Here is a 10,588-nt window from a genome sequence, read left to right as displayed (position 1 = left end):
AGATCTATTGTATACCCTACACTGATTTTGGCAAGGGAGTACAATAGTGATCTAGGAGTAGATCACTGGACAACGGTCAAAATTATCCTTAATGGAATAAGGATATGTTTCTCGATTATGGAGGTGACAAAAAGGTTCGTCATAAAGGGTTACGTCGATGCAAGTTTTTGACACTGATCCAGATGACTCTAAGTCTCAATCTGGATACATATTAAAAGTGGGAGCTATTAGCTAGAGTAGCTCCGTGTAGAGCATTGTAGACATAGAATTTGCAAAATACTCTGAATGTGACAAACCCGTTGACTAAAATTATCTCACAAGCAAAACATGATCACACCTTAGTACTCTTTGGGTGTTAATCACATAGCGATGTGAACTAGATTACTGACTCTAGTAAACCCTTTGGGTGTTGGTCACATATCGATGTGAACTATGGGTGTTAACCACATAAAGATGTGAACTATGTTGGGGAACGTAGTAATTTCAAAATTTTCCTACGCACACGCAAGATCATGGTGATGCATAGCAGCGAGAGGGGAGAGTATGTCCACGTACCCTCGTAGACTGAAAGCGGAAGCGTTTATCACAACGCGGTTGATGTAGTCGTACGTCTTCACGATCCGACCGATCAAGTACCGAACGCATGACACCTCCGAGTTCAGCACACGTTCAGCCCGATGATGTCCCTCGAACTCCGATCCAGCCGAGTGTTGAGGGAAAGTTTCGTCATCACGACGGCGTGGTGATGATGATGATGTTCTACCGACGCAGGGCTTCGCCTAAGCACTGCTACGATATTATCGAGGTGGACTATGGTGGAGGGGGGCACCGCGCACGGCTAAAAGATCAATGATCAATGGTTGTCTTTGGGGTGGCCCCCTGCCCCCGTATATAAAGGAGCAAGGGGGGAGAGGCGGCCGGCCAGGAGAGGGGCGCGCCAGGAGGAGTCCTACTCCCACCGGGAGTAGGACTCCCTCCCTTCCTTGTTGGATTAGGAGAAGGGGGAAAGAGGAGAGAGAGAGGAAGGAAAGGGGGGCGCCGCCCCGCCCCCTCCTTGTTCAATTCGGACAGAGGGGAGGGGGCGTGCGGCCTGCCCTAGCCGCCTCTCCTCTTCTCCACTAAGGCCCATGTAGGCCCATTAAACCCCCGGGGGGGTTCCGGTAACCTCCCGGTACTCCGGTATATATCCGATAACCCCCGGAACCATTCCAGTGTCCGAATATAGTCGTCCAATATATCAATCTTCATGTCTCGACCATTTCGAGACTCCTCGTCACGTCCGTGATCACATCCGGGACTCCGAACTACCTTCGGTACATCAAAACATATAAACTCATAATATAACTGTCATCGAAACTTTAAGCGTGCGGACCCTACGGGTTCGAAAACTATGAAGACATGACCGAGACACGTCTCCGGTCAATAACCAATAGCGGAACCTGGATGCTCATATTTGCTCCCACATATTCTACGAAGATCTTTATCGGTCAAACCGCATAACAACATACGTTGTTCCCTTTGTCAATGGTATGTTACTTGCCCGAGATTCGATCGTCGGTATCTCAATACCTAGTTCAATCTCGTTACCGGCAAGTCTCTTTACTCGTTCCGTAATACATCATCTCGCAACTAACTCATTAGTCACAATGCTTGCAAGGCTTATAGTGATGTGCATTACCGAGAGGGCCTAGAGATACCTCTCCGACAATCGGAGTGACAAATCCTAATCTCGAAATACGCGAACCCAACAAGTACCTTCGGAGACACCTGTAGAGCACCTTTATAATCACCCAGTTACGTTGTGATGTTTGGTAGCACACAAAGTGTTCCTCCGGTAAACGGGAGTTGCATAATCTCATAGTCATAGGAACATGTATAAGTCATGAAGAAAGCAATAGCAGAATACTAAACGATCGTGTGCTAAGCTAACGGAATGGGTCAAGTCAATCACGTCATTCTCCTAATGATGTGACCCCGTTAATCAAATGACAACTCATGTATATGGCTAGGAAACATAACCATCTTTGATCAACGAGCTAGTCAAGTAGAGACATACTAGTGACACTCTGTTTGTCTATGTACTCACACATGTATTATGTTTCCGGTTAATACAATTCTAGCATGAATAATAAACATTTATCATGAAATAAGGAAATAAATAATAACTTTATTATTGCCTCTAGCGCATATTTCCTTCAAACTATTGATGTTAAATCACATGGCGATGTGAACTAGATTATTGACTCTAGTGCAAGTGGGAGACTGAAGGAAATATGCCCTAGAGGCAATAATAAAGTTATTATTTATTTCCTTATATCATGATAAATGTTTATTATTCATGCTAGAATTGTATTAACCGGAAACATGATACATGTGTGACTACATAGACAAACAGAGTGTCACTAGTATGCCTCTACTTGACTAGCTCCTTGATCAAAGATGGTTATGTTTCCTAGCCATAGACATGAGTTGTCATTTGATTAACAGGATCACATTATTAGGAGAATGATGTGATTGACTTGACCCATTCCGTTAGCTTAGCACAAGATCGTTTACTATGTTACTATTGCTTTCTTCATGACTTATACATGTTCCTATGACTATGAGATTATGCAACTCCCGTTTACCAGAGGAACACTTTGCGTGCTACCAAACGTCACAACGTAACTGGGTGATTATAAAGGTGCTCTACAGGTGTCTCCGAAGGTACTTGTTGGGTTGGCGTATTTCGAGATTAGGATTTGTCACTCCGATTGTCGGAGATGTATCTCTGGGCCCACTCAGTAATGCACATCACTATAAGCCTTGCAAGCATTGTAACTAATGAGTTAGTTGCGGGATGATGTATTACGGAACGAGTAAAGAGACTTGCCGGTAACGAGATTGAACTAGGTATTGAGATACCGACGATCGAATCTCGGGCAAGTAACATACCGATGACAAAGGGAACAACGTATGTTGTTATGCGGTTTGACCGATAAAGATCTTCGTAGAATATGTGGGAGCCAATATGAGCATTCAGGTTCCGCTATTGGTTATTGACCAGAGACGTGTCTCGGTCATCTCTACATTGTTCTCGAACCCGTAGGGTCCCCACGCTTAAAATTCGATGACGGTTTTATTATGAGTTTATGTGTTTTGATGTACCGAAGGTAGTTCGGAGTCCTGGATGAGATCGGGGACATGACAAGGAGTATTGAAATGGTCGAGACGTAAAGATCGATATATTGGACGACTATATTCGGACATCGGAAAGGTTCCGAGTGATTCGGGTATTTTTCGGAGTACCGGAGAGTTACGGGAATTCGCCAGGGAGTATATGGGCCTTATTGGACTTTAGGAGAAAGAGAGAGGAGAGGCTGGGCGCCCCTCCCCCCCCCCAAGGCCTAGTCCGAATTGGACTAGGAGGAGGGGCTGCGCCCCCTTCTTCCTTCTCTTCTCTCTCCCCTTTCCTTGACTCCTACTCCTACTACTTGGAAGGGGGGAATCCTACTCCCGGTGGGAGTAGGACTCCTCCTAGGGCGCGCCATAGAGAGGGTCGGCCCTCCCCCTCCTCCACTCCTTTATATACGGGGAGGGGGCACCCCTTGGAGAAACAACAATTGATCATTGATCTTTTAGCCGTGTGCGATGCCCCCCTCCACCATAGTCCACCTCGATAATATCGTAGCGGTGCTTAGGCGAAGCCCTGCGTCGGTAGAACATCATCATCGTCACCACGCCGTCGTGCTGACGAAACTTTCCCTCAACACTCGGCTGGATCGGAGTTCGAGGGACGTCATTGGGCTGAACGTGTGCTGAACTCGGAGGTGCCGTGCGTTCGGTACTTGATCGGTCGGATCGTGAAGACGTACGACTACATCAACCGCGTTGTGCTAACGCTTCCGCTTTCGGTCTACGAGGGTACGTGGACACACTCTCCCCTCTCGTTGCTATGCATCACCATGATCTTGCGTGTGCGTAGGAAATTTTTTGAAATTACTACGTTCCCCAACAATCACATCACAACATGCCCTGCAAAAACAAGTTAGACGTCCTCTACTTTGTTGTTTCAAGTTTTACGTGGCTGCTACGGGCTGAGCAAGAACCGTTCTTACCTACGCATCAAAACCACAATGATAGTTTGTCAAGTTGGTGCTGTTTTAACCTTCCCAAGGACCGGGCGTAGCCACACTCGGTTCAACTAAAGTTGGAGAAACTGACACCCGCCAGCCACCTGTGTGCAAAGCACGTCGGTAGAATCAGTCTCGCGTAAGCTTACACGTAATGTCGGTCCGGGCCGCTTCATCCAACAATACTGCCGAACGAAAGTATGACATGCTGGTAAGCAGTATAACTTGTATCGCCCATAACTCGCTTGTGTTCTACTCGTGCATATAACATCTACGCATAAACCTGGCTCGGATGCCATTGTTGGGGAACGTAGTAATTTCAAAAAAATCCTACGCACACACAGAATCATGGTGATACATAGCAACGAGAGGGGATAGTGTGTCCACGTACCCTCGTAGACCGAAAGCGGAAGCGTTAGCACAACGTGGTTTATGTAGTCGTACATCTTCACGATCCGACCGATCCAAGTACCGAACATACGGCACCTCCGAGTTCAGCACACGTTCAGCTCGATGACGTCCCGCGAACTCCGATCCAGCAGAGCTTCACGGGAGTGTTCCGTCAACACGACGGCGTGATGACGGTGATGCTGTTGCTACCGACGTAGGGCTTCGCCTAAGCACCGCTACGATATGATCGAGGTGGAATATGGTGGAGGGGGGCACCGCACACGGATAAGAGATCAATTGTTGTATCTAGAGGTGCCCCCCTGCCCCCGTATATAAAGGATGGAGGAGGGGAGGCCGGCCAGCCCCTAGGGCGCCAGAAGTGTGGAGTCCTACTAGGACTCCCTAGTCCTAGTAGGATTCCTCCTCCCACATGGAATAGGAAAAAGGGAAGGGAAAAGGAGAAGGAAGGAAGGGGGCGCCCCCCCCTCCCTAGTCCAATTCGGACCAGACCATGGGGAGGGGTGCGGCCACCTTTTGAGGCCTTTCTCTCCTTTCCCGTATGGCCCATTAAGGCCCAATATGAATTCCCGTAACTCTCCGGTACTCCGAAAAATATCCGAATCACTCGGAACCTTTCCGATGTCCGAATATAGTCGTCCAATATATCGATCTTTACATCTCGACCATTTCGAGACTCCTCGTCTTGTCCCCGATCTCATCCGGGACTCCGGACTACCTTCGGTACATCAAATCACATAACTCATAATACAAATCGTCACCGAACGTTAAGCGTGCGGACCCTACGGGTTCGAGAACTATGTAGACATGACCGAGACACGTCTCCGGTCAATAACCAATAGCGGAACCTGGATGCTCATATTAGCTCCCACATATTCTATGAAGATCTTTATCGGTCAAACCGCATAACAACATACGTTGTTCCCTTTGTCATCGGTATGTTACTTGCCCGAGGTTCAATCGTCGATATCTCAATACCTAGTTCAATCTCGTTACCGTCAAGTCTCTTTACTCGTTCCGTAATACATCATCCCGCAAATAACTCATTAGTTACAATGCTTGCAAGGCTTATAGTGATGTGTTTTACCTAGTGGGCCCAGAGATACCTCTCCGACAATCGGAGTGACAAATCCTAATCTCGAAATACGCCAACTCAACAAGTACCTTCGAAGACACCTGTAGAGCACCTTTATAATCACCCAGTTACGTTGTGACGTTTGGTAGCACACAAAGTGTTCCTCCAGTAAACGGGAGTTGCATAATCTCATAATCATAGGAACATGTATAAGTCATGAAGAAAGCAATAGCAACATACTGAACGATCAAGTGCTAAGCTAACGGAATGGGTCAAGTCAATCACATCATTCTCCTAATGATGTGATCCCGTTAATCAAATGACAACTCATGTCTATGGCTAGGAAACATAACCATCTTTGACTAACGAGCTAGTCAAGTAGAGGCATACTAGTGACACTCTGTTTGTCTATGTACTCACACATGTATTATGTTTCCGGTTAATACAATTCTAGCATGAATAGTAAACATTTATCATGATATAAGGAAATAAATAATAACTTTATTATTGCATCTAGGACATATTTCCTTCACAATGCTGTGTACCAGACCTGATGTGTGTCTTGCTATTAGCCTAGCAGGGAGGTACCAAAGTAATCCAGGAGTGACTCACTGGAGAGCAGTCAGGAACATCCTGAAATACCTGAAAAGGACTAAGGATATGTTTCTCGTTTATGAAGGTGACAAAGAGCTAGTCGTAAATGGTTACGTCGATGCAAGCTTTGACACTGATCCGGACGATTCTAAATCGCAAACCGGATACGTGTTTACATTGAACGGTGGAGCTGTCAGTTGGTGCAGTTCTAAACAAAGCGTCATGGCGGGATGTACGTGTGAAGCAGAGTACATAGCTGCTTCGGAAGCAGCAAATGAAGGAGTCTGGATGAAGGAGTTCATATCCGATCTAGGTGTCATACCTAGTGCATCTGGTGCAATGAAAATCTTTTGTGACAATACTGGTGCAATTGCCTTGGCAAAGGAATCCAGATTTCACAAGAGAACCAAGCACATCAAGAGACGCTTCAATTCCATCCGGGACCAAGTCCAGGTGGGAGACATAGAGATTTGCAAGATACATACGGATCTGAATGTTGTAGACCCGTTGACTAAGCCTCTTCCACGAGCAAAACATGATCAGCACCAAAACTCCATGGGTGTTAGAATCATTACTGTGTAATCTAGATTATTGACTCTAGTGCAAGTGGGAGACTAAAGGAAATATGCCCTAGAGGCAATAATAAAGTTATTATTTATGTCCTCATATCATGATAAATGTTTATTATTCATGCTAGAATCTTATTAACCAAAAACATAATACATGTGTGAATACATAGACAAACATAGTGTCACTAGTATGCCTCTACTTGACTAGCTCGTTAATCGAAGATGGTTAAGTTTCCTAGCCATGGACATGAGTTGTCATTTGATTAACGGGATCACATTATTAGGAGAATGATGTGATTCACTTGACCCATTCCGTTAGCTTAGCACTTGATCGTTTAGTATGTTGCTATTGCTTTCTTCATGACTTATACATGTTCCTATGACTATGAGATTATGCAACTCCCGTTTACCGGAGGAACACTTTGTGTGCTACCAAACGTCACAATGTAAATGGGTGATTATAAAGGTGCTCTACAGGTGTCTCCGAAGGTACTTGTTGGGTTGGCGTATTTCGAGATTAGGATTTGTCACTCCGATTGTCGGAGAGGTATCTCTGGGCCCTCTCGGTAATGCACATCACTATAAGCCTTGCAAGCATTGTGACTAATGAGTTAGTTGCGAGATGATGTATTACGGAACGAGTAAAGAGATTTGCCGGTAACGAGATTGAACTAGGTATTGAGATACCGACGATCGAATCTCGGGCAAGTAACATACCGATGACAAAGGGAACAACGTATGTTGTTATGCGGTTTGACCGATAAAGATCTTCGTAGAATATGTAGGAGCCAATATGAGCATCCAGGTTCCGCTATTGGTTATTGACCGAAGACGTGTCTCGGTCATGTCTACATAGTTCTCGAACCCGTAGGGTTCGCACGCTTAAAGTTAGATGACGATCGGTATTATGAGTTTTGTGTTTTGATGTACCGAAGGTAGTTCGGAGTCCCGGATATGATCATGGACATGACGAGGAGTCTCGAAATGGTCGAGACATAAAGATCGATATATTGGACGACTATGTTCGGACACCGGAATGGTTTTGGGGAGTTTCGGACACATACCGGAGTACCGGGGGTTACCGGAACCCCCCGGGGAGACTAATGGGCCTATTGGGCCCTAGTGGAGAAGAGGAGGGGCGGCCAAGGGCAGCCGCACGCCCCCTTCCCCCCAGTTCGAATTGGACAAGGAGGGGGGCGGCGCCCCCCCTTTCCTTTCCCCCTCTCTCTCCTTTCCTCTCCTCTCCTACTCCCACTTGGAAGGGGGGAGTCCTACTCCCGGTGGGAGTAGGACTCCTCATGGGGCGCGCCTAGGGTGGCCGGCCCCCTCCCCCTCCTCCACTCCTTTATATACGGGGAGGGGGGCACCCCTTGGAGACACAACAATTGATCCCTTGATCTCTTAGCCGTGTGCGGTGCCCCCCTCCACCATATTCCAACTTGATAATATCGTAGCGGTGCTTAGGCGAAGCCCTGCGTCGGTAGCATCATCATCACCGTCACCAAGCCGCCGTGCTGACGGAACTCTCCCTCAAAGCTCGGCTGGATCGGAGTTCGAGGGACCTCATCGAGCTGAACGTGTGCTGAACTCGGAGGTGTCGTACGTTCGGTACTCGGATCGGTCGGATCGTGAAGATGTACGACTACATCAACCGCGTTGTGCTAACGCGTCCACTTTCGGTCTACGAGGGTACATGGACACACTCTCCCCTCTCGTTGCTATGCATCACCATGATCTTGTGTGTGCGTAGGAAAATTTTGAAATTACTACGTTTCCCAACAAGAGGCATGGTTGAACGAGGAGGGGGGAACATTGTATGAACGCAGCGAAACAAGCAAGTGGGCTATGATATGGCATCTCAGAGTTCCCTCAAAACTCAAAATGTTTGTGTGGAGGCTAGCAAGGCAGTCTATGCCGACGGGAGCGGTTCTGAAACATCGCCACATGGCGACAGAGGATACATGCTTGTTATGTGGATCAGTTGATACATGGAAGCACGCACTAATATCATGCCCGATGGCAGCAAGTTTTTGGGCCTTGGCACCCGATGATCTGGTAGAAACTATGCGTGACCGGGCTGAGGACACCCCAAAGGAGTGGTTTTTTGCTTTGTATGAATCTTTGAACCAGGATCTGTTCGATCGCCTAGTTGTCACCCTATGGACAGTTTGGAGAGTAAGGAGAAAAGCCATTTACGAGGATATTTTTCAATCACCTCACTCGGTTAACAACTTCATATCGAACTATTTGGGTGAGATGCGGATCATTAATGCTAAAACATCAACGCAGTCTACACCTACAGTTCGGAGATCTTCGAGATGGGTGGCACCGACGGCCGGCAACGCCAAAATCAATGTTGATGCAGCTGTTTCCAGGCGAGGTTATGGTTCAGTTGGCGCCATTTGCAGGGATCAAGACGGTTCGTTCTTGGGAGCATCTTCGCTTCGCTTTCCAAACATTACGGACCCTCCAACTCTTGAGGCCTTAGCCATCAGGGAATCTCTGGATTTGGCAGACGACTTATATCTCAGACGAATTCAAGTTGCCTCGGATTGTAAGCTGGTGGTTCAAAGCTTGCAAAAGGATAATCGGGCAAGCTATGGCGCAATAGTACATGAAATACTAGTTCACTCTGTAGCTTTTGAGTTTTGCAATTTTAGTCATGAGTTTAGGAGCTCAATTATGAAGCTCACAACATAGCGAAGCATGCTTTATATCTCGGTGGTGGCCGCCATGTTTGGTTAGGAAACCCCGGGAATTTAACATCCGTCCCTATAAACATTGTGACGAATTAATAAAGCTTCGCGACGTTGCCTCAAAAAAAAGGAAATCGGGTTCGTGGAGGACTCCTCTCCACTGATATAGCCGACTAGGACGCTTATAACCCTATTAGGGCCTCGGTTTCTTATATAAGTCATGGTCAGGCTCATCGATAAAACATCTTAGACATTACAATCCTTGGTTTACACATGTACTTTGTACACCCCAATCACAATATACACAGAGCATGAGTAGGGTTTTACCTCCATCGGAGGGCCTGAACCTGGGTAAATTCGCATCCTTGTTTCCCCTCCGACCTAGTCACGACGCTGGTATATCCTACCGAGGGATGTGCTGGATGAAGGAAATATGCCCTAGAGGCAATAATAAAGTTATTATTTATTTCCTTATATCATGATAAATTTTTATTATTCATGCTAGAATTGTATTAACCGGAAACATGATACATGTGTGATTACATAGACAAACAGAGTGTCACTAGTATGCCTCTACTTGACTAGCTCGTTAATCAAACATGGTTATGTTTCCTCGCCATAGATATGAGTTGTCATTTGATTAACGGGATCACATCATTAGGAGAATGATGTGATTGACATGACCCATTCCGTTAGCTTAGCACTTGATCGTTTAGTATGTTGCTGTTGCTTTCTTCATGACTTATACATGTTCCTATGACTATGAGATTATGCAACTCCCGTTTACCGAAGGAACACTTTGTGTGCTACCAAACGTCACAACATAACTGGGTGATCATAAAGGTGCTCTACAGGTGTCTCCGAAGGTACTTGTTGGGTTGGCGTATTTCGAGATTAGGATTTGTCACTCCGATTGTCGGAGAGGTATCTCTGGGCCCACTCAGTAATGCACATCACTATAAGCCTTGCAAGCATTGTAACTAATGAGTTAGTTGCGAGATGATGTATTACGGAACGAGTAAAGAGACTTGCCGGTAATGAGATTGAACTAGGTATTGAGATACCGACGATCGAATCTCAGGCAAGTAACATACCGATGACAAAGGGAACAACGTATGTTGTTATGCAGTTTGA

Source organism: Aegilops tauschii, chromosome 5, assembly GCF_002575655.3.
Source record: "Aegilops tauschii subsp. strangulata cultivar AL8/78 chromosome 5, Aet v6.0, whole genome shotgun sequence".
Taxonomy (NCBI): Eukaryota; Viridiplantae; Streptophyta; class Magnoliopsida; order Poales; family Poaceae; genus Aegilops; species Aegilops tauschii.
Note: the sequence above shows the minus strand (reverse complement) of the source record.